General features: G+C 45.3%; 1 pseudogene; it reads left to right on the forward strand.

Moving 5' to 3' along the window:
* The first annotated feature begins 5,776 nt into the window (after window positions 1–5,776).
* On the forward strand, window positions 5,777–7,927 carry LOC118013535 (annotated as a pseudogene).
* Window positions 7,928–21,376: the final 13,449 nt, after the last annotated feature.

Consider the following 21,376-nt stretch of genomic DNA (forward strand, 5'->3'; position numbering starts at 1 on the left):
TACAAACTGATTTTCCCCATATCATATGCTTTACAGTAAAAAAAAAAAGGTAGAACTGGAAATATGTATTTTCCCATTGCTGCATGGATGAATGAATGAATGAATGAATGAATGGGCAATTAATTCTATGCTGACTTCCCTCTCCTGACTTCCACACACTTGCTGTTTTCAAAAGGAAAACCCCTGGGACATTTAACTTTAACTGTGTCCTTAGCATCCTCTTCTTACCACCACCTACTACCACCCTTGCCTCATCCTACTTCCTTCTCTATCCGGTTGAAACGCAAAGGAAAGGGGGCTCTCCTTTGCTCCAGTTCTTCCCCTGACAGATGCTTCTCTGAGCGGACTCTGCAGCTGGAGGAGGGGCAGCCTTGACAGTTTTATCCTGGGCCCTGCCCTGCCTCTGGGCTGAAGTTCAAAAATCCACTCACTTTTGGATTTATACTCCTATCTGTCCTGTGATCCAATGTGAATAGAGATTGGGAGCCTTAAAATTAACTGCAGTCTTGGCAGAAAGAGATGTTAACTCTAGAGCATCAGAGGAGGAAAATAATCGTGTAAGTATTACCAGGGGCTCCCTTTGTTGGATGGATGCTGGCTCAGTTGAGGCACCTGTGGTTAAGTGACTAGGCAGGGTCCCCTGAAGGCTTGTGCTACCCCTTCCCATGGACAGACCTCTGTACCGCAAGAACATATGGAGTATGGGTGCGAGTGCATCACCTTCGCTGGCCTGGGAATTTCTAGAAGCATGGATCCTCCTTGCTCGGTGCCTGGCACATAAATGTTTACGGTCTCAAATCAGATTGAATTACCCTTGCCCTGAGCCTCAGTTTCCACAACTAAGATGGAGGTGCTGTACTAGAATAATGCCTAGGGGACTTCTAAAGAGGCAGTGTGTCCCGGCTGGGGTAAGAATGGTGTTGTTAAAAGGGAGCACATGTTGGTTTAAAAGTCATACCCCCACACCCCCACACTCCCATCTACATACTAGTTATATGGTTTGGATAATTTGTTTTACTTCTCTGAACCATCTGTAAAAGGAAGGTTCGGCAAAAATACCCATCCACAGCACTGGGGTGGGAGTTCAATAGCACAAAGTGCTCAAGAAATTTTTGTTTAATGAATGATGCTTTGATAGTTCACAGGAAAAGCTTTCTACTTTACTGGGGCTTGGCCAGAACTTCCCATACTGCCATGTTCCCCTGAAGCTGTCAAGCTCTGGGACATAAAGGAAAGACCCTCTTCCTTTGTTCCAGACCTGAGCAAGAGTTATTTGAGCAGAAAGATCACCAAATTAGAGTCACTACAACATTGAGTGCTTTGTTTCCTCTAGGGCTTTGACTTCAGCTCCCAGGTATGGTGGGGACCGAGTCTGTTGACTCAGTGGGAGCAGATAATCAAGGTCCATCTCCTATTTCAAGGCCGCCACAGAAAAGGAATTTTATAAATATTCATTGCAAAGAAGTAACTCCTTCCTAGTTAGGATTTGATTTCCTATTTCTGCAGGTCTAAAAACTAGATACCTCTTTGTTCAGATGATCAGACCCTGAGAACAAGTTGGCTTTATCTACCTGTTCACACACTTGAAAACTCAGCTGAACTAAGTCAAAACAATTGTGAAGTTGGGAAAATTCCATTTTATAAATTAGAATACCAGGAGCCCAGTCAGTAGAAGGAATCAGAAAAGGAGTCTTCCCCATATCTGCCTCAAGTTAACCCCTCATAGAAGACACCCATAATCTCACTGAAACTTCCCCCAAAGAGAATGGCTTTATACCTACCAGGGACACAGAAGATAGATCTATGATGCAGTGAATCCATTTCGTTCAAATTAGATCTAGTTCCGTGGCCCACCAAAACCAAATGGCTGGTGGCTCTTCTGACTTGTCGGTATTAGGTGTTAAACTTCTATCTTTCAAGCTCCCCATCGCTAACTCTGGTCCATTTCATTTGTTTGTCAATAACTGGTGCCAAGCGCAGACTTGGTCTGTATCTGCAATGCATTCTGTGTCTAGAAATTTGGACAAAGTAGAGGAATCTTTTTTGTTTTTGTTCTTAAGATTTTATTTATTTATTTGACATGGAGAGAGAGAGAGAGCACAAGCAGGGGGAGCAGTAGGCAGAGGGAGAGGGAGAAGCAGGCTCTGCACTGAGCAGAGAGTCTGATGTGGGAATCGATCCCAGGACTCCAGGATCATGACCAGAGCCGAAGGCAGATGCTCAACCGACTGAGCCACCCAGGTGCCCAAAGTAGGGCAATCTGATAGTTATACCTCTGCTCACTAGCTATAGAGACCAAAGGGATTTGGCTAATAGTTATCTAGACAGATAAATTACTTGATAAATGTATTTACTTCACATGCCAAAATTGGAGACATCTTCTAGTCCTTTAGGAATTCACCCTTTCGGTGTGGTGTTCCCCAAAGTCACCTCTCTCTGTGTTTACGCAGTTGACCAGCAAGCACATCTTGACCGTAGAACTTCATTTATCTCAGCAGCTCCTCACTGCATTGCGCTTGTCAATCGAAGTGATTTTATTTCATCCCATCTGAAGCCTGCATGATAGTCACTATAGATTCAATTCTAATTCATAACCGTCCCATTCCAGAAACTCTGATGACTTTGTGCTTATGAATTGTAAATACTATTTCCAATAAACTGATAATGAATTGCCAGGTCCCTTCAAATTTGTAAATAAGGGGGATAGTTCCCCTAGCAACGGCCAATTACACGAGGCAGGAAAAGTCATTCTATCAGGAACACTTACCCTTCAGCTTATTTCAAAGTCAGAAAACCTCTTAATTCTAATTATTCCTCCACTTCTGAGTCAGCCAACACCACAGAGACACTATGTAAGTGGTTCAAATGGAAGAAGGGTAACAATAATTCTTAATGAGGAGACAGTCTGGCTCAGAAGCCTGGAAGCCCAGAGACTGAGAGGTATCATCCTGTTTCTTCATTAATGTATTCTGTGACTTTGGGCAAATCATTTTGTCTATATAGGAGTGCTTCCCCTCTCAGTCCGAGGAGTCTGGCCACCCAAGAGAGGGAGAGGAAGACAGGACGCTAGTAGGTACCCATCATTTATCACTTGCCATGAGCCAGGCACTCTGCAAGATGATCTCACGTAATCCTGTCAAGAAGCAGGAGGTAGGCATGTTCCCCACTTTAAAGATAAGGAAACTGAAGCTCAGAGAAGCTAGTTCACATAGCTCATATGAGTCGGGGAGGCAGGATTTAGACTCAGGCCTGACTCTGAAGTGGACTTGTCTTATACGTTGAATTTGCCTCTGTGCTACTGCGAGGAGGCTGAAATGAGATGTCATTACGGTTTCCCGTTAAAGCTGGGGAATTTCACGTAGGGAGGGATCACTTCTGTCGCATCTGTGCATGGGCTGCCGCATCAGGGAGAGGTCTAGGCTCCGACTCCTTAGAGCTCATGGCACAGTCCTCCGGGAGCTGCTTCGAGGGTGTGAGCCTAACTCTGGGAGGAGGGAAAAGACACTGACCAAGTTGTGCTCCCCATCCTGATGGCAAGTGCTCCCAGGAGCATTCCTGGTCTTCCTCCCTCCCTTCTGATCCCCTTTCCACTTACATCAAATGCACATCCACTGTTTGGCGTGGCTAGGGCCCCACCACCTCCCTCCAGGACTCCTGCACTAGCCTCCTAAGGGGCCCCCTGCCTTCAGTCTCAGTCTCATGTAATGAACGGGTAATTTTCCCCCTGAGGGCAATAAAGAGTAATCAAGAGATTTAAGCAGGGGGATTACATAATTAGATTTACAGTTTAGGAAAATTAAATGCTGAGGAGTTAATGCATAATGATCATTCCCTCTTCATCTCTTTAGCTACCATTTTCTCCAATCCATTCCCTGCCCTCTGGGCAAATAGAGTATAGGCCTGTGCTCAGCGGATTCCTCTGCTTGGCGAGTCACCCTCCCCATTACTCTCCCCCCCACACCCCAACCCCTACCATGGGCTCGGACACACTGTCTAAAACCCGATAAAGTCTCTCCTCTATGAAGCAGTCCTCACCTCCCCACATGCCTGGAACTCTCCTAAACCAGCCGGCCCCACTGACGGCACTCCTTGTCCTGTATCTTTACATCAAAAGAGCTTCTCGTGGTCTGTCTCCCTTACCAGAGTGTGAGCCCCTCAAACACTCACAGACAGGGAGGTATCATTCATATTTGCATCTGTAGCTCTCAGGGCAAAGCCAAGCAGTGGTTACTCCTAGATGTTAGTGGAATGGATAAATGGGCTCTATAGCTCTGCTTCTTTTCTTCTAGAAGGTGAATGGATGAAGAAAATATACTGAGAGTGCTGAACAAGGAATTGCTGAATCTTTGAAGAAGCATTTTATCACTTTAGACCTTAGATGCTTCTGCAAAATGGGGAAAGGGAAGATTTCAAAATTTCCTAGGGACCTCACTTCTCTGACATCCTAGTTGCTTGGTTCTTTAGGAGCAAAGGTGGAAAATGGTGACTTAAAAAATGAGAAGTGGGCAGTACTCAGGGAGGTGGGCCTCAGTGGGACCAGGAACCCTGGAAGTCCAGACTCCCCATAGGCCTTCTGTCCTCCTGGGCCCAAGCAGGAGCTGAGGCAAGGGGCTGGGGAAAGGAGTGAGCATTTACTGTGTGTGACTGATCTCTGCCAAGGACTTCCCAGGGGAAGGATGAGGGCATACTTGGCCTCAGAGAAGCCTCCAAATAGCCACAGCCAGTCTCAACTCAATCCAAGCAGCTCTCTCTTTAAGTGATTCTGGACTGCTGACTTGGAGGAGACCCAGAAGGGATTGCCATCTCTCCAGGGGCCCAAGAACTTCTCAAAACAGAGGCCATGACTGCTTCCTAATTTGGGGGTCCTCATCCTCCTGCACAGTGTTGGGTGCTATACTCCTCAATAAATGCTGAATGAATGAATGAATGAATGGTCATGACCACTCTGCACCTTAGTCTTGAGGGAGCACCTGCACAAAGTCTGGTACTATGCATATGTATTCTATATTTTCTTTTTTTTCATATCCAGTCCCTCCCTCCTCCCACTCCACGCGTCCAGCAAGTCTATTTGAAAAAGGATTAGTGAGCCTCACCCACCCTCTCTTCATCCAAACACCCAATGAATCAAGATAGAAGTCTCCCAAATTGGGCCTGGGGTTAGGGAGTGGCATTTTCTAACCAGTTAGCTCTGGTTTCAGATTTGGTGGGAACCAGAAGGAGGGTCCAGAGCTAGCTTTATAAAAGCAAGAGGCAAGAAGTTCTCTGTCTTAATAGCTGCTGTAGTTCTCGCTGGTCCTTGGATCAAGCTTGCCTCTTTTTCTTTAAGGTGAGGCTTTAAGGGGACTGGCTGCAAACTACGGAGCATCAGGGTCTCTTGCACTAGAAGTGAGCCAGAGGGAGGGGGGATTGGAAGGGTAGAGATTGGCTGAGACTTGGTATTCTGGGGAAGGCCCACATAGGAGGAAGGATGAGGAATCCTAGGATTGCTTGGAAATATCCACCAGGTCTTAAGACAGTGAGCATACCCACACTGAAATCTTCCCTTTCCCCATTTTTGCAGAATACCCACCAGTCCCAGTGTGTGAGCCTAGGTGGGTCAGTGTTACTTGTCAGCTTATGCCTGCCATGTCCTGGACTCTGGGCTAGGCACTGAGGTGGAAAGGGGTGCTCTACCCAAGCAGTGTTGGAGGGAAATAAAGGAAGGAGGCAGGCTTGGAATGCTTTGGCCTCACCCACTCCCACTGTCTGTCCAGCAGTGACTTGTGAAGCTTCAGCCATGGGCAAAGAGAAGACCCATATCAATATTGTCATCGGCCATGTGGACTCCAGCAAGTCTACCACCACCAGGCACCTCATCTACAAGTGTGGGGGTATCAATAAGAGAACAATTGAAGTTAGAGAAGGAGGCAGCTGAGGTAAGGCACCCACTGCGTGCGGCTGGGAGTGGCAGGGGTTGGGGTCCGTCCCGTTTCGGGGTGGGTTGCAGAGTGCAGAAAGCAGGGTGCGTGCTGCAGGTCAAAGTCCCCTGAAGTTGGCTGTAATTTGTCTACTTGCCATCCGTGCACTCTACCCCTCAGCCCTTCCCCAGGTGGGCAAGGGCTCCTTCAAATATGCCTGGGTGCTGGACAAGCTGAAGCCAGAGAGAGAGCATGGCATCACCATCGACATCTCCCTGTGGAAGTTTGAGACTGGCAAGTACTGTATCATCGATGTCCCAGGCCACAGGGACTTCATCAAGAACATGATCACTGGCACATCCCAGGTAAAGCAGTCTGCCCCCAGGGGCCTCCTTGGGCTCCAGGAAGGACTAAAAGCTCATTTGTGGGACTAGAGGAGAGTTTCACTGGGAGGCAGGACCGGTGGGGCGGGGCGGTGGGGCCTCCGTGAGTCCCCGTGGGCGGTCTTTGTAAGTTTCCGGGGCGGGCTCCTCAGCTTTACCAGGGGATCTGGGCCTGCCCCAAGCCCTGGCCGGCTGGAGGGCCTGTCGGAGGCCCTGTGCCCCAGACGCTCATCCCGCCCGCAGGCCGACTGCGCCGTGCTCCTGGTGGCGGGCAGCGTGGGCGAGTTCGAAGTCGGCATCTCCAAGAACCGGCAGACCCGCGAGCACGCGCTGCTGGCCCACACACTGGGCATGAAGCCGCTCATCATGGCTGTCAACAAGATAGACTCCACTGAGCCCGCCCACAGTGCCGCACGCTTCCAGGAGATCACCAAGGAAGTGAGCGCCTACTTCAAGATCGGCTACAACCCGGCCTACGTGGCCTTCGTGCCCATCTCGGGCTGACATGGCAACAACATGCGGGAGCCCAGCAGCAACGAGTGCGGGCCGGGTGGGCGGGTGCCCTGGGTCCTGGAGGGGGCACGCCATGAACCGTGCCCCAGACTCACCTGTGCTCTGCATCCCCCAGATGCCCTGGTTCATGGGCTGGAAGGTGGAGTGCAAGGAGCTCTGGTGTGTGACGGCCAGGGTTCGAATCCTGACTTGGAATCCACAGCTTCTGAGCTAGGATTCAAAGTGCAAAAGCACCCAGCGTTTCCAGCTTATGCAATAGGTCGTTTATTAGATAGCTCCCGATCCATTCGGTGCTTCATACCGGTTCTGTAGGTGGCCCTTTGTCCTTAAATGCAGAACCAAGGGACCTCCCTAGAAGTCAGTTCTGGGGGAAGGGGGGAACAACTCTGACTTCTCTCCAACAGGCATTGGCACCATGCCTGTGGGCGGTGTGGCAACAGGCTTCCTGAAGCCTGGGATGGAGGTCACCTTTGCCCCCATGAACCTTACCACAGAGGTCAAGTCTGTGCGAGATGCATCACGAGGCCCTGCCCGGTGACAACGTGGGCTTCAATGTGAAGAACGTGTCCATAAAGGACATTCGCTGTGGATTCGTGATGGGAGACAGCAAGAACAACCCCCCACCCCCCATGGAGGCTGCCAGCTTTCTAGCACAAGTGATTGTCTTAAATCACCCCGGGCAGATCCACGCTGGCTATAGCCCCATGCTGGACTGCCATACAGCTCACATCGCCTGCAAGTTCACTGAGCTGAGGGAAGAGATGGACCGGCGCTCAGGCAAGAAGCTAGAGGACAACCCCAAGGCCCTGAAGTCCAGTGACACAGCCATTGTGCAGATGGTCCCCAGCAAGGTCATGTGTGTAGAGACCTTCTCGGAGTACCCACTTCTAGGTGAGCCAGGGGTAGCTACTGAGTCACAGGAAGAAAGCATTAGCTCCTCTGGGCGAGGCATGGGCTAAGGAGCATTTCCTTCTGTACCACTTGCCAGAAACCTCCTTTCTCCCTCTTCTAGGCGGCTTTGCCATGTGGGACATGAGACAAACAATGGCCATGGGAGTTATTAAGGCGGTGGATAAGAAGTCACCTACGGCCGGCAAGGTCATCAAGTCAGCGGTAAAGGCCAGCAAGAAGTAAGCATGCAGTTTCTACTGCAATCTTCCACTAGAAAAATAACATTTTATGTATTTACTGAATAAGATTAATAAACTAACGTCGCTGTCCTGGGTACTTATTTCTTCCAAAGAGGTGAACAGGGAACCCCTAGGTATGCTAATGAACTATAATTTAAGGCCCATTGGCTCCAAAGCGTTTATGCCCTGGGCTGTGAAGATGATTCAGCGTCTCCTACCTCATTCTCAGCCACGGCTCTATCCCATCCTTTCTCATTTCCCTCAAACTTCAGTCACTTCCAGCCTGTCCTTCCTCTGGGGAAGCTGAACTGTTCTGGGACGTGATAAGTACGCCTACAATGGCATAGGACAGGATCTCAGTGCCAGTGGGTTCATCCCCCAACATGACTGTGTGGCTCGTGCTGCTAGGTGCTCGATTACCCAGCCCCTGATAGGACAGTACAGGTCAAGATCACTCAGCAAGAGTGGGGTGGGAACTCCAAGCAGCTCACTCGGAAGCTTGGGCTCAAGCTGTTGCCCAGCATGGTAGTCTAGGTCCGATGAATAATATGCCTGGAGGGTGAGGAGTGAACAGATAGAACTGTGGCCTTTGTTCCCTAACTTTTACGCGGAACAGGAAAACACCTCATGGACCCTAAGCTAAATTATATGCTCATTCAACGTACACTGGGAGTCAGGTCCCCAAGGTCTGCTGGTGATGTGTTCCTTGTCCATTTATCAAATACCAGCACTTAGCACATGTTGGATGCTCTTCTCACCCCATGGACTCAACCTCATTAGAGATACAGGCACACATCAAGTGATAAATGCATAAAGTGAGCCAAGAGAATGGTAGAGGTGGGGAGGAGACCATGAAAGACACAGTGCAGTACAGGCTATTCCAACAATCCAAGCAAGGTGGTGACTTGGACCAGGGGGGTAGTTAAGTGGTGAGAAGTTCTGAATATTTTGTAGAAGTTCCAAAAATCTTTACAAACATAGCATTTTTAAAGACTGTATGAGAGGTATGTAGAAGTCAAAGCTGATATCTGGGTTTGGGGCCTGAGGAGTTGGAATGGTAGAGCTGCTGTGAGAGGTGGGGTGGATTGCCAACTAAGATGCTATTGTGGAGAGAAGGGAGAGGCTCAAGTAATCAGAGGAGTCCTTAAAACATGGAAGCAGAATCCCTTGCCCATAAGCGTCTACTGGGAGGAGCTAGGACAAATATATGGACCTTGCCTGCTGGAGGGAAGTAATCAACTACATGACTGCAATCAATTCTCTATTGGAAAAACCATTAGTCTTACACTTAAAATGTGTCAAGGCTTGAGAGTACTGTGGAGTCCTATTTTAATTCCAGTATAGTTAATATACGGTGCTATATTTTAGGTGTACAATGTGATTCAACACTTGTATACATTACTCAGTGGTCACCACAGTAAATTACTATTAATCCCCTTCAGCTATTTCCCCCATTCCTCACCCCCTTCCCCTCTGGTAACCATCAGTTTGTTCTCTATAGTTTAGAATCTGTTTCTTGGTTTGTCTCTTGGTTTGTTTTGTTTCTTAAATTCCATATATGAGTGAAATCATATGATGTTTACCTTCTCTGATGGACTTACTTCACTTAGCATTAAACTCTAGATCCATCCATGTTGTTGCATGTGGCAAGATTTCATTATTTTTTATGGCTGAATAATATTCCATTGTGTATAAGTGTGTATGTATATATGCCACATCTTTATCCATTCATCAATTGATGGACACTTGGGCTGCTTCCATAGTTTGGCTATTATAAATAATGCTGTAATAAACATAGGGATGCAGGTATCTTCTTTGGGTAAATATCCAGTACTGGAATTACTGGATTATATAGTAGTTCTATTTTTTTTTTAATTTTTTTTTTTAAGATTTTATTTATTTGTGAGAGAGAGAATGAGAGACAGAGAGCATGAGAGGGGGGAGGGTCCCTATCAGAGGGAGAAGCAGACTCCCCGCTGAGCAGGGAGCCCGATGTGGGACTCGATCCCGGGACTCCAGGATCATGACCCGAGCCGAAGGCAGTCGCTTAACCAACTGAGCCACCCAGGCGCCGGTAGTTCTATTTTTTAATTTTTTTGAGAAATGTCCATACTGTTTTTCCACAGGGGCTACACCAGTTTGCATTCCCACCAACAGTGCACAAGTGTTCCTACTTCCATCCTGACCCACAATTGTTTCTTGAGTTTTTTATTCTAGCCATTCTGTCAGATGTGAGGTGATCTCATTGTGGCTTTGATTTGCATTTCCCTGGTGAGTGATGTTGAGCATCTTTTCATGTGTCTGTTGGCCATCTGGTTGCCTTTGAATAAATGTCTGTTCATGTCTTCTGCCCATTTTTTAATTGCATTATTTGTTTTTTGGTGTTGAGTTATATAAGTTCTTTACATATTTTGGATATTAACTCTTTATCAGATATGTCATTTGCAAATATCTTCTCCCATTCTGTAGGTTGTCTTTTAGTTTTGTTGATTGTTTCCTTTGCTGTGCAGAAGCTTATTTTGAGTCTCAATAGCTTATTTTTACATTTGTTTCCCTTGCCTCAGGAGACATATCTAGAAAGAAGTTGCTACCGTCAATGTCAGAGAAGTTACTGCCGATCCTCTCTTCTATGGTTTTAGGTCTCACATTTAGGTCTTTGACCCATTTTGAGTTTATTTTTGTGTACGGTGTAAGAAAGTGGTTCAATTTTATTCTTCTGCATGTTGCTGTCTAGTTTTCCCAACACCATTTGTTGAGGAGACTATCTTTTTCCTCTTGCATATTCTTGCTTCCTTTGTGGAAGATTAATTGACCACAGAAGCATGGGTTTATTTCTGGGCTTTCTATTCTGCTCTGTTCTATGTGTCTTTTTGTGTCAGTACCATACTGGTTTTTTTGTAGTGTATCTTGAAATCTGGGATTGTGATACCTCCAGTGTTCTTTTTCAAGATTGCTTTGGCTGTTCAAGGTCTTTTGTTCCATGCAAATTTTAGGATTCTTTGTTCTTCTTTGTTCTAGTTCTGTGAAAGATGCTGTTGGTACTTTGATAGGGATTGCATTAAATCTGTAGATGGCTTTGGGTAGTATGGACATTTTAACAGCATTTGCTCTTCTAATCCATGAGCATGGACTATCTTTCCATTTGTTTGTGTCATCCAATTTCTTTCATTAATGTTTTATAGTTCTTGGAGTACAGGTGTTTCACCTCCTTGGTTAAGTTTATTCCGAAGTATTTTATTATTTTTGTTGTAGTTATAAATGGAATTGTTGATTTATTTTTCTGCTGCTTCATTATTAGTGTATAGAGATGCAGTGGATTTCTATGTACTGATTTTGTATCCTGTGACCTTACTGAATTCATTGATCAGTTCCAGTAGTTTGGTGGAGTCTTGAGGGTTTTCTATATATCGTGTCATCTACAAACAGTGGAAGTTTTACTTCTTCTTGTGCAGTCCTCTCTGAAGCCAGGTTGGGAGCTAAAGTCTCTTTCCTGAGACTTTGATGTCCAAGATTTAGACTAGGAGTGCAGTGGCCTCTTCTCCCTGATCAATAACATTGCCTGTCCATGCCTGTTGAGTTGGCTTCCTCTCAAGTGTGAATATCCAGGGAAACCCCAGACCCTGCACAAACCTAGAAATAATAGCAGGATGGCATATCAGAGCTGTCACCACATCGGGCCTCAAGAAACTCACTTGTCTGCAAGGCTGGGGGAGCTGTCAAGTTCTAGCTGTTGTCAGCACAGGACCTGGACCAAGCTCTGGAGCACCTCAAGCCTGTCAGTGTCATCAAAGGCCACCCTGCCTGGCTTGGGGAGGCAGGCATCTTCCAAAGCTGTGGTGGGGAGAGAACGCAGATCTGCCTGCCTGTCATTCCCCACCCCCTCCTGCGACCTTGCAAAATGACTAGTCGCTATTGTCCCCAGAACTCTTTCTTAAGAATTCTGTAAATCGCAACCACCACATTGCTTAAAGTGATCAGGGGACTGAGGTTGTAACTTTGCAGTGTCTGGGTCCCTGATATGTACTCAATAAATATTTGTTGAAGAGTGAATGAATGAGCGTCAACATGTTTGTTGAAGTCAGTGAATGACTGTGAGTGCCAATTTACTCTTCATTCTCAAGAATAATCATGGTTCTGAAGGTAGTTTCTTAAGAATGCCTTGAAAAATTCAATTTGAAAAATTCAATTTGGAAAGAAAACTAAAAATATCATAATTAATAACCCTCCCAAGTGTTGTGTTCTCTACTCAGTAATTCCTCACCGAGGTGGGAGGAAATGTGGCTGGTAGGAGAGGGAATGTCATCTCATTAGAAACTCCGAACACATTTCTGTGCAGCACTGCCAAGAGCTGCCAGAATTAGCTGAGGTTTTGCACCTAAGCCTGGCTGTAGCAGTTCAGATCAGTATGTAAGAGCTCTGGCATTTGACCTGAGAAATATTCCTGCTGGTCTAGGGCCCCTTCCTTTAGTCCTTAACACAATGTTGCAAAGGGATGAGGTTCTTTGTTGGCAGGTGCGGCAGGCGTCCCCTTGTTAGCTCTCCCTGCGCCCACCCCTGAGACAGGTGGGTACAGTGAGGCAAGCCTCAGGCGGAATTCTTCCCCACATACTTCCGTTGGCAGGCCTAGAGCAGGCATGACCCCTGTGCGGTTTGGAGTCTCAGCACTCTGTCCTTGCAATCTCTGACAACCAGCTTGCACGTGGGAAGATGATAGCATCTGGTGGTGGGCAAGGCTTCTAGTGGGGGACAGGATCCCCTGAAAATGACTCCATGTACGATGGATTCCTGAGGCCCTGACTGCCACTTCAAAGCGTAGAGCCTTCTGGGCTCCCCTATTCAACCAGGAAGGTGCTTAGGTAATAGCTCATAACACGTTACAGGCGTCAGCTTGACTCATTTCACTGAGAAATCTCTACTAAAATCCCTTACGACAAACTCTCTGGTGCTAACTGGAGATAAATAGGGTTGAGGCCGGCCCTAGGCTCCTGGTGACAGCCATCCCACCCTCCATCCACACCCCCTCCACCCCTGTGGGGGCTTCTGAGTACTCTTCCAGACATTAAATAACCACCTCTAGAGGGCGTCGTCCCAATTAAGGGACTTCAGATATCAAACAACCCCTTCCATTGTGTAGACTAAAACTATCCTACAGACCACAGATCACATCAGAACACGCCGTGAAGTCCTTGGACCCACTCTCTCTTGGGCAGTGATGCTGCCTGATTCAGCGTCCCCACCCACTTCCGGGGAAATCCTGACTCGTTTGCTGGCAGCAGCTTTCCCTCTAGGGGTAGATCTGTGCTGGGGAAGTTTCCTCACTGTCCCTAGATCACCCTCTCAGGTGGAAGCCGGCTGCACCTCACACCTGTCTCTGTTCCCGGCAGCCCCCGCTGCAGAGCTGACCCAAGCTCTCAGACACACGAGGCACCCTGGCTCCCAGATTTCAGTCTGTTCCTCTGTCAGACTCTTCCTGTCTGGGAGTCTGAAAGTCCATCTCCCCAGGCCCATTCGGGGAGGCTCTGCCGCTCCTGTCCTACTCCTTAGGAGGTCTGTGGGTGCTTGAGGGGGGCTGCTTCTGGGCTGACACAGGGAGCTCACTGGGCCCGGCCACTCAGCAGCTTGGGCTGTAGCTGGTCGCTCTGGATCCTGCAGAATCCCTGCTTACCTCACCTACTAAGGCCGGGAGGACAGGGAGTCACCTATTTATTTATTCCTCTTGTCTTTTCCAGATGTTCACTGATGACAGACGTGGTTGAGCTGGATGAAACAGTTAGTCCTGCTCACCCAGATCTCATGGTCTAGCAAGGAAGATAAGTAAATAGAACACTAATATCATGTGAGAAATCTGTGATATGGCTAACTCAGGAGGCTATGGAAGAATGCAAGGGGGCAACAACAGAGCTTGAGGGGTCAAAAACACTTCTTGGAAATACAAAGCTCTAAAGAAAAGCATGTGCAAAGGCCCAGATGGGAGCAGGAGACAGGAGGACAGTATGGCGGGCGTGCAGATGGGGAATGCCAAGATGGCAGGCCTTGATGTGATGAGGGCAGCGGGGAGCCGTAATGGGCCTGTGTGAATGCCTTTCCTCTAAATGAGAAATGTAGGCTTTGAGCTGACTCAGAAATTTAAGTTGGGCCCTAATGCAAACCCGTCAGTGGCTAGACGTGAGCTGATACTGCCATTTGCTGCTAGGTGGTCAGGGTACCCCGCCACTTTCATTAGAGTTCAGAGGGCCTAGCACTGAGGGCATCACGTCACTGACATGGAAATAAATGATCAAGACTCCACCAGACTGAGATGGTCCCTTCCCTAGGTAGAAGCTAAATTGAAATTCTAAAATGACTCTACTGTCATTTGTCTGAACACAAAATCAATTTCTTCTGGTTCTATTAAACCAAGGGCCAGATTCCAGAAACAGGAATCCAAACTGTCATTGCCCATTCATTTAAACAATTGGTATTTTGGCCTTGTAAGGAGAGGCACCAGCTCATGTTTACAGAGCTGTTTGCATTTGATGATGACAACACAATGCAACTGAGAGAAGTCACCCCCTGGAAAAATCTGCTTGCCTTCTGTTCTGAAAAGAAAGATCTTACCCCATCAGACAGAACAAGCATGTCCAGCATTCAGAGAAAGCGGTAGACTCAGACCCTGCAAGAAAAATCCGCCTTCCTCCTTTTTACCTATAGGCCAACTGGGGGTTGGAAATATTTTCAGAGGAAAAACTTCATACCTTACTCACATTCCCATTTCCCATAATTAGCCAAGTCCTAATTATTCCCTGTATTGTCTCTGCCACATTAGCTTTGTGAGAAAATGGTATGTAAGACAATGGTGCATAACTCAAACACAGGGCCAATCTAAATGAGAAACTGGCAGAGGGCTCCCGGGACGATTGCATTATTCATGAAAAGACATGAGAACAATTGGAGGATAGCATTAGATTTTAAATCACAGCAGCAATTACAAGGCAATTATCCAAAATGGTGTAATTGCCACAGCTACAGGGTGGGTGGCAGAACCTACACAGCGTTTGTGCCACTTTCCTTTAACACCATGATGAAAACTGGTGTGTTCATTGTAAGAGGAAATTGTACAGAAGAAAACATTTGTGTTCTTCCCTCTATGCCACATAAAGCTAGCAACCAGAGCCTCAGTAACAAAAATGGAGCCCGAGGCCACCCTCAAATCTTTTGGGATCCCTTGCCTGGCTTGCTCCGAAATGTGCTGTTCTCAGGTACTTGACCCTGTCCTTGTGTGAATTTCAATCCAAGCATAGAGGCTGAATCCCACTTTTTCTGGATGATGTCTGTCAGCCAAGGACACCCCATACGAAGCAATGGGAGGTCACTTGCTCTGCTGGCAGCAAACTAGGGCTTACTCACTATTCCGATACTTAGTGACAGCATAATTTAGTATCTGCTTTACAAAAGCAGGTACCATGTACTGAGTGCCTAAGACATGCAATATACTTTTCATATCTTATTTCCCTTAAACTCAGTGGGTCTTGGTTTTCTTTGTACCATTATCCAACAAATATTTATCTATCTGGCATCTTCTTTTTATCAGGCTCAGCTGGGTTGTATCAAGGACAAAACAACCCTGTCTTCTCGGAGCTTACCTCATGGATACAATGTATTGTCTACAGCACCAGCTCAGCCAAATGCCTTTGGTATCAAAACATTGTCTACCGTCTTTCTTAATCTCTCTTCTTTCCTTCTCCTTCCTTTTCTCTTTCCTTTCCTTCTCTGCTGGTCTTTGCTTTAGAACTGAGTCTTTTCAAATCAACTCAACGAGCACTTCTTAAGCATCCATTAATTTGACAATATCCAGCAATATCTCAAATGGGTATATCCTTTGATATAATGTTTTCACTATTAGATCTTTATTGTACAATATGCTTGCACAGGATTGCTAAAATATGTTCAACAACATACACTGCATTGTTGTTTGTGATGGTCCCAAGTTGCAAATAATGCAAAATATCCATCAATAAGAGGACTACTAAGTAAATTAGGGTGCTTCCATACAGCAAGATAGTATGCAACTGCTAAAAGAATGTACTGATTATGGGAAGATGTCCAGGGACTCCCATGAAACAGAAAAGGCAAGTTTCAGAAAAATGTGTACAGTTGGATCCCATATTTGTATTACAAATTTCACACATTTACATTTCATTATAGAAAAAAGGCTGGAAGGATATGCATCAAATTATTATATTTGGGATTATTATTATGTATTAATATATATCTGGGAAGTATGTTGGGGATAGGAAAGACTTTAGCTTTCTTCTTTGTCTTCTGATTTAAAACATGTATAGATTACTTTTACCATTAAAATAAAAATATATTTGGTCAAACATTATTTTAGTCAAATATTATTTTCTTTTTTAAAAAAATTTATTTTTAAGTAATCTCTACACCCACTGTGGGGCTCAAACTCACAACCCCGAGATCAAGAGTTGCATGCTCTACCAACTAAGACAGCCAGGTGTTCCTCAAATATTATGTTCTGAAGGTGTTTTTGGATGAGGTTAACATTTAAATCAGTGGACTTGGAGTAAAACAGATTGCCCTCCATCTAACCAGTTGAAAGTCTCATCTAACCAGTTGAAGGCCTTAATAGAACAAAGACTGATCTCCCCAGAGCAAGAAGGAATTCTGCCAGCACACTGCATTTGGACTTGAACAGAAACTCTTCCCTGAGTCTCCAGACTCCTGGCCTATCCTATCCCCACCTCATAAGACTTTGGATCCACTAAACCTCCACAGCCACATGAGCCAATTCCTTAAAATAAATCTCTCTCTCTCTCTCTCTATATATATATATATACACACACACACACACATTCTGTTGGTTTTGTTTCTCTGGATAACCCTGACTAATAGAAGGAGCATGTGGGTTTGTGGTCTAGTGACACTCCCAGGAAAGGGGTGCTTCCTCCAGCCAGACCCTGAGGCTACACAGGTGATTGGTGGGCACACCAAGGGGTGACTTAGGGGGTGTTTTGGAGCTCCATAACTTCCTTCTGCCACCCCCAATAAACCGAAAACCTAAGATTGTGCTGTGCTTTCTCAGCAAAAGCAGCTTCAAGAAAGTCCTCATAGGACAGCGATTGCCTCTGGAGAACAAGGCATGATGTTTTGGAAAGCACCCATTCCTTGTGACCAGCAGGGGACCCGGCCCCGGCCTCCAAGTCTTCCAAGGCCTTTCATTCTCTAACACAAGACCCCCCTCTCCTGGTGGACAGGTCCACCATCTGGGGATGTCCGGGGCGAAGGGCTCAGCAGGTGAAGGATTCCCATCTTCTCCCCCATCAGTTCTCCAAGCTTAGAAGAAGCTCCATCTGCCTGAATGCATCCACGGCCCTCAAATATAAAGAAAGCAAATCATTCCAACTTAAATATGATGACTTATAAAAGCAAGAAAAATACCTAAATACACAGAGTGAAAGAATAAGATTGGAATATAAAAATGATGTCAATATTGTGATTACAGCTGTGAAAAATTATGCAAATGAATGACTGTATTCCTGTAACGTAATAATGGAAAATAAAATAAATGGAAAATAAAAACAGAAATCACTAGGGTGGTAGACGGATGGTGAAGTCTCCTCTTATTTAGTATTATTCTCTCTTATCTAGAGCTTATTTAGTATTGCTTTTGTTGCTTGTGAGTCAAAAAGTGTCAGTCAAAATGGAAAAATGGATGAAGCCTTTTTTTCTGAGGAGGACAGGGTTGTTTATCTCTACTGGGCTTCGTTCATTTAGGCCTCCTTGAACTGATGCCAGAAGAAGCATGCAGCAACACTTAGGACTATTTGCACCTGTTGGAGGCGTCTCGCACAAGAGCCACCCAGCTCTGTAAAGTAGATTCGGTTTGTTAAAGCCAGTTTTCAAAATCCAAGTGTCAGCAAGGTTGGTTTCTCCTGGAGTTTCTGAGGGAAGATCTGTTCTGACCCTCTCTCCTAGTTTCTGATGATTACAACAATCCCTGGGGTTCCCTGGCCTGAGACCCGTCCCTTCAATCTGTCTCCACCTTCATATGGCATTCTCCCTCGTGTGTGTGTGTGTGTGTGTGTGTGTCTTCTTCCTCTTATAAGGACAATAGTTATTTTGGATTAGGGGCCACCCTAATCCAGTGTCACTTTGTTTTAACCTGCTTATATCTGCAATGACCCTATTTCCAAATAAGGTCACTTTCATAGGCTCCCAAGGCTGGGACTTTTTTTTTTTTTTTTAATATTTATTTATCTATTAGAGAGGGGGCAGCTAGCAGGCAGGGAGGGGCAGAGGAAGATGGAGAGAGAGAATCTCAAGCAGACTCCCCACTGAGCGCAGAGCCTGATGCAGGGCTTGATCCCAGGACGATGAGATCATGAGCTGAGTTGAAATCAAGAGTCAGACACTGAACCGACTGAGCCACCCAGGCACCCCAAGGCTAGGACTCTAACATATCTTTTTAGGGAACACAACTGAACCCACAAGAGAGGGAGTCAAACCCAGTCTCTCTGAAACCAGAACTAAGCTTTGGGTGAGGACTTCAGAAATCTTGATAGCACAATTAAAGTAGGGACTTTATAGGTAAAAAATGAGGCAATAGATATTTGGGAAATCACTGTAATAGCCTGGAAATGCACATTGGATAATTGATGTGTTAATAAAAAGCATCACAAGTGCACTTGGAAATATTTAAGTAAGGAATGCCTGAAATAATGTGAAAAATGGATAATTCAAGAGCAATAGATTGCAGCACGTCTTCTATGAAGGCTGGGTTCATCAAAAAGTAAATTCAGCTCTTCACTTTTAACTCTATGAGTACTAATTGGTGACTAAAAAGTGTTGACAGTCTCTTCCTATCAAAGAAAGTGAATGTAATTTGTTGGTAGCTTGACATCACCTCCATTATGTATAGAAATAATATATTCATCCCCCTTGCCCCAGAACATAACATGAAATAATGCAATAGATTCACAGACACACACACACGCGCACACACACACACACTAATTACAAAAGGAGCAACATGGGCAGTTTAGTGTTAAGACGCAAGACTCAACTGGAATTTGTACATTTTTCTCTCAAGTATCTTCCAGCTCTGATAATCATTTCCATGTTTTAGATTCAATCACGTGATCCTGATTTTTGCTGGAAAATCAAAATCAAAAGAAATAGTTTAATTTGCTGACTGCACTGTATGAACACTCCTCTTCACATTACCCAAATTTAAAATCTATGCCACATGATGGGAAAATTAAATTTTCTCATTGTTAAAAATGATCAGAATAATTCAGCAGCATGCCTCAAGGTTATGGTTCCTCTAATTACCTTGTATCCTGAATTCTTAATTAATTATATTCTGGGATGTGAAAAAGTCCCTTTGTGCTCAGAGCCTGAACATTTTCCTGTGCTAGGTGAATTATTTACATGGTAAATCTTATTACGGCCTTTTAGTTTTGTCCCTGAAGTTGCTGCCCTTTTGGTCATTTTAATCTCATTCTTCACAGAGTCAATTTCTTACCATTTAGAACAAGCATGCCCACCCTTAGCCTTCCCGCACACCAAGATCTCGTCACCTATCACTGAATTCCTTTGTGGCCCAGTTAAATGCCATTTCTTTCTGGGTCACAGGAATGATACAGCCTTAGAATCTGTGCCTCAAGAAGTAGGACCTGGCATTGATCAGGGACTCAGCTTCCTTAGGAAATGCCAGGACAAGAGGGATGATGAACCTTGGTACCGATAGGCGGCCGCATCAAAGCCCCATCCCTCCTATCCGTGCAAAACACATTTATTTAAACAAGATGCTTGATCATGCGCCAAAGAGTGTTCTCAGAAAGCATGACTCCAGAGAACAGCTGAGCTTGAACTCAAGGGATTTTTCTTTTTATTAATAGTTTTAATCATTATGAACTGAACTGTTTCTCCAGTAGCCAGGCGGGATGGGACCCCTGGAAATGATTATAGCCCCTTCTGCACAGTGGAACCTGGATGAAAATTAGGAAAAATAATTATGGGGCTACCCTTTGAGTGCTTACTATTTGTCAGACACTGTACGAAGCTCTTTGCATGCACTGACTCACTGTTTTCTTGTAACCTACCTATCTTCTAGATTATGCAACTGAAGTACAGAGAGATTAAGTAACTCAGTCAAGTTCACATGACTAGTATGTATCAGAGTCCAAGTCAAGAATCCAGCTGCGCTTCTCAGACATTAATGTGCATACATATGAATTGCCCAGAGAACTTATTAATATGTGATTCTGACTCAGTGGGTCTGGGATTCTGTATTTCTAGCACACTCTCTGGTGAGATCAATGCTGCTGGCCTGTGGACCACAATTTAAGGAGCAAGGAGGTAGACCCTAACTCCACAGCATCCAAAGCGATACATTACGGTTCCCCTCAGTGGTCCTTCTTTGTTTTCGACTGATGAAAGCTCATATGGAAGGATTCCTTTGAGTTTTCCTACAGCACAGAGATAAACAATTTCAAGTTTCAAGATAAATTTCAACAGTTGTGGAATAATGATCGTTCAGACATGACCTGTTGTTATAAGACCCTCAGCATTCAATCTCTATAGAATCTGCTTATGTTTTTCTTGGTAACGTCTATCTTTCCTAGACAATCTTGTCCAAATGTAGGGCCTGAGAGCTGGACATTTAGTATCTCAGAGAAATGAGTTCTTGGTGGTTCTACCAGCCAGCTGTCTAGTTCTCCTCTGTGAGCCCTTCCCTGCAGATGAGTAGCACACGTGACAGTGTCTATGGAAGTAGAGACTTACAAGGTCAGTTCTCATGGTGGTGGCAACCTGCCATAGCAGTCTTCAACTTAGGATCTCCAGAGAATCTAGAGCAGCAGTATGGCTTCTGGAACATGGAGCCAGCCCCATGGACTTGGTGGACCGAGTGAGTTATATTGTTTTCTACATACGATGTGTAATTACTGATAGGATTATCATTTGGTGAAACCATTTTGAAGGCAATTAAAATAGGAGAAATGCTCAGACTTAAAAAGGGACATACTGTTTGACTTAAAAATTCTGCTTCCAGAAATCTATCCTTCAGAAATACTAACACATGGGCACAAAGCAACAAGGGTGTACATGGGAGCATTATCTGTAGTATCCAAACAGCAAAACAGTCCATCAATAAGGGCATGATTAAATAAATTATGGAATGACCATCGTATGGAAAACAATGCAGCCATTAAGAACATAACAGTAATGAGGAAGATGTCTAAGATTGTTAGGCAAACATAGCAAGTTTCAGGACAATTGGATCCCATTATGTCACTTCCTCCCATCTACATATATGTATTTGTACATATACAGGGAATCTTCATCATCTGTATCTTTTACCATGAGGAGGTTGAGCGGGGAAGAAAAGGTATTCATGCTAAGAATATATTTACCACTGAACTGTAAATTCTCTATTCTAATGTCTCTTCCTGCT

Source organism: Mirounga leonina, unplaced genomic scaffold, assembly GCF_011800145.1.
Source record: "Mirounga leonina isolate KUSES-001 unplaced genomic scaffold, KU_Mleo_1.0 Mir_153, whole genome shotgun sequence".
NCBI lineage: Eukaryota > Metazoa > Chordata > Mammalia > Carnivora > Phocidae > Mirounga > Mirounga leonina.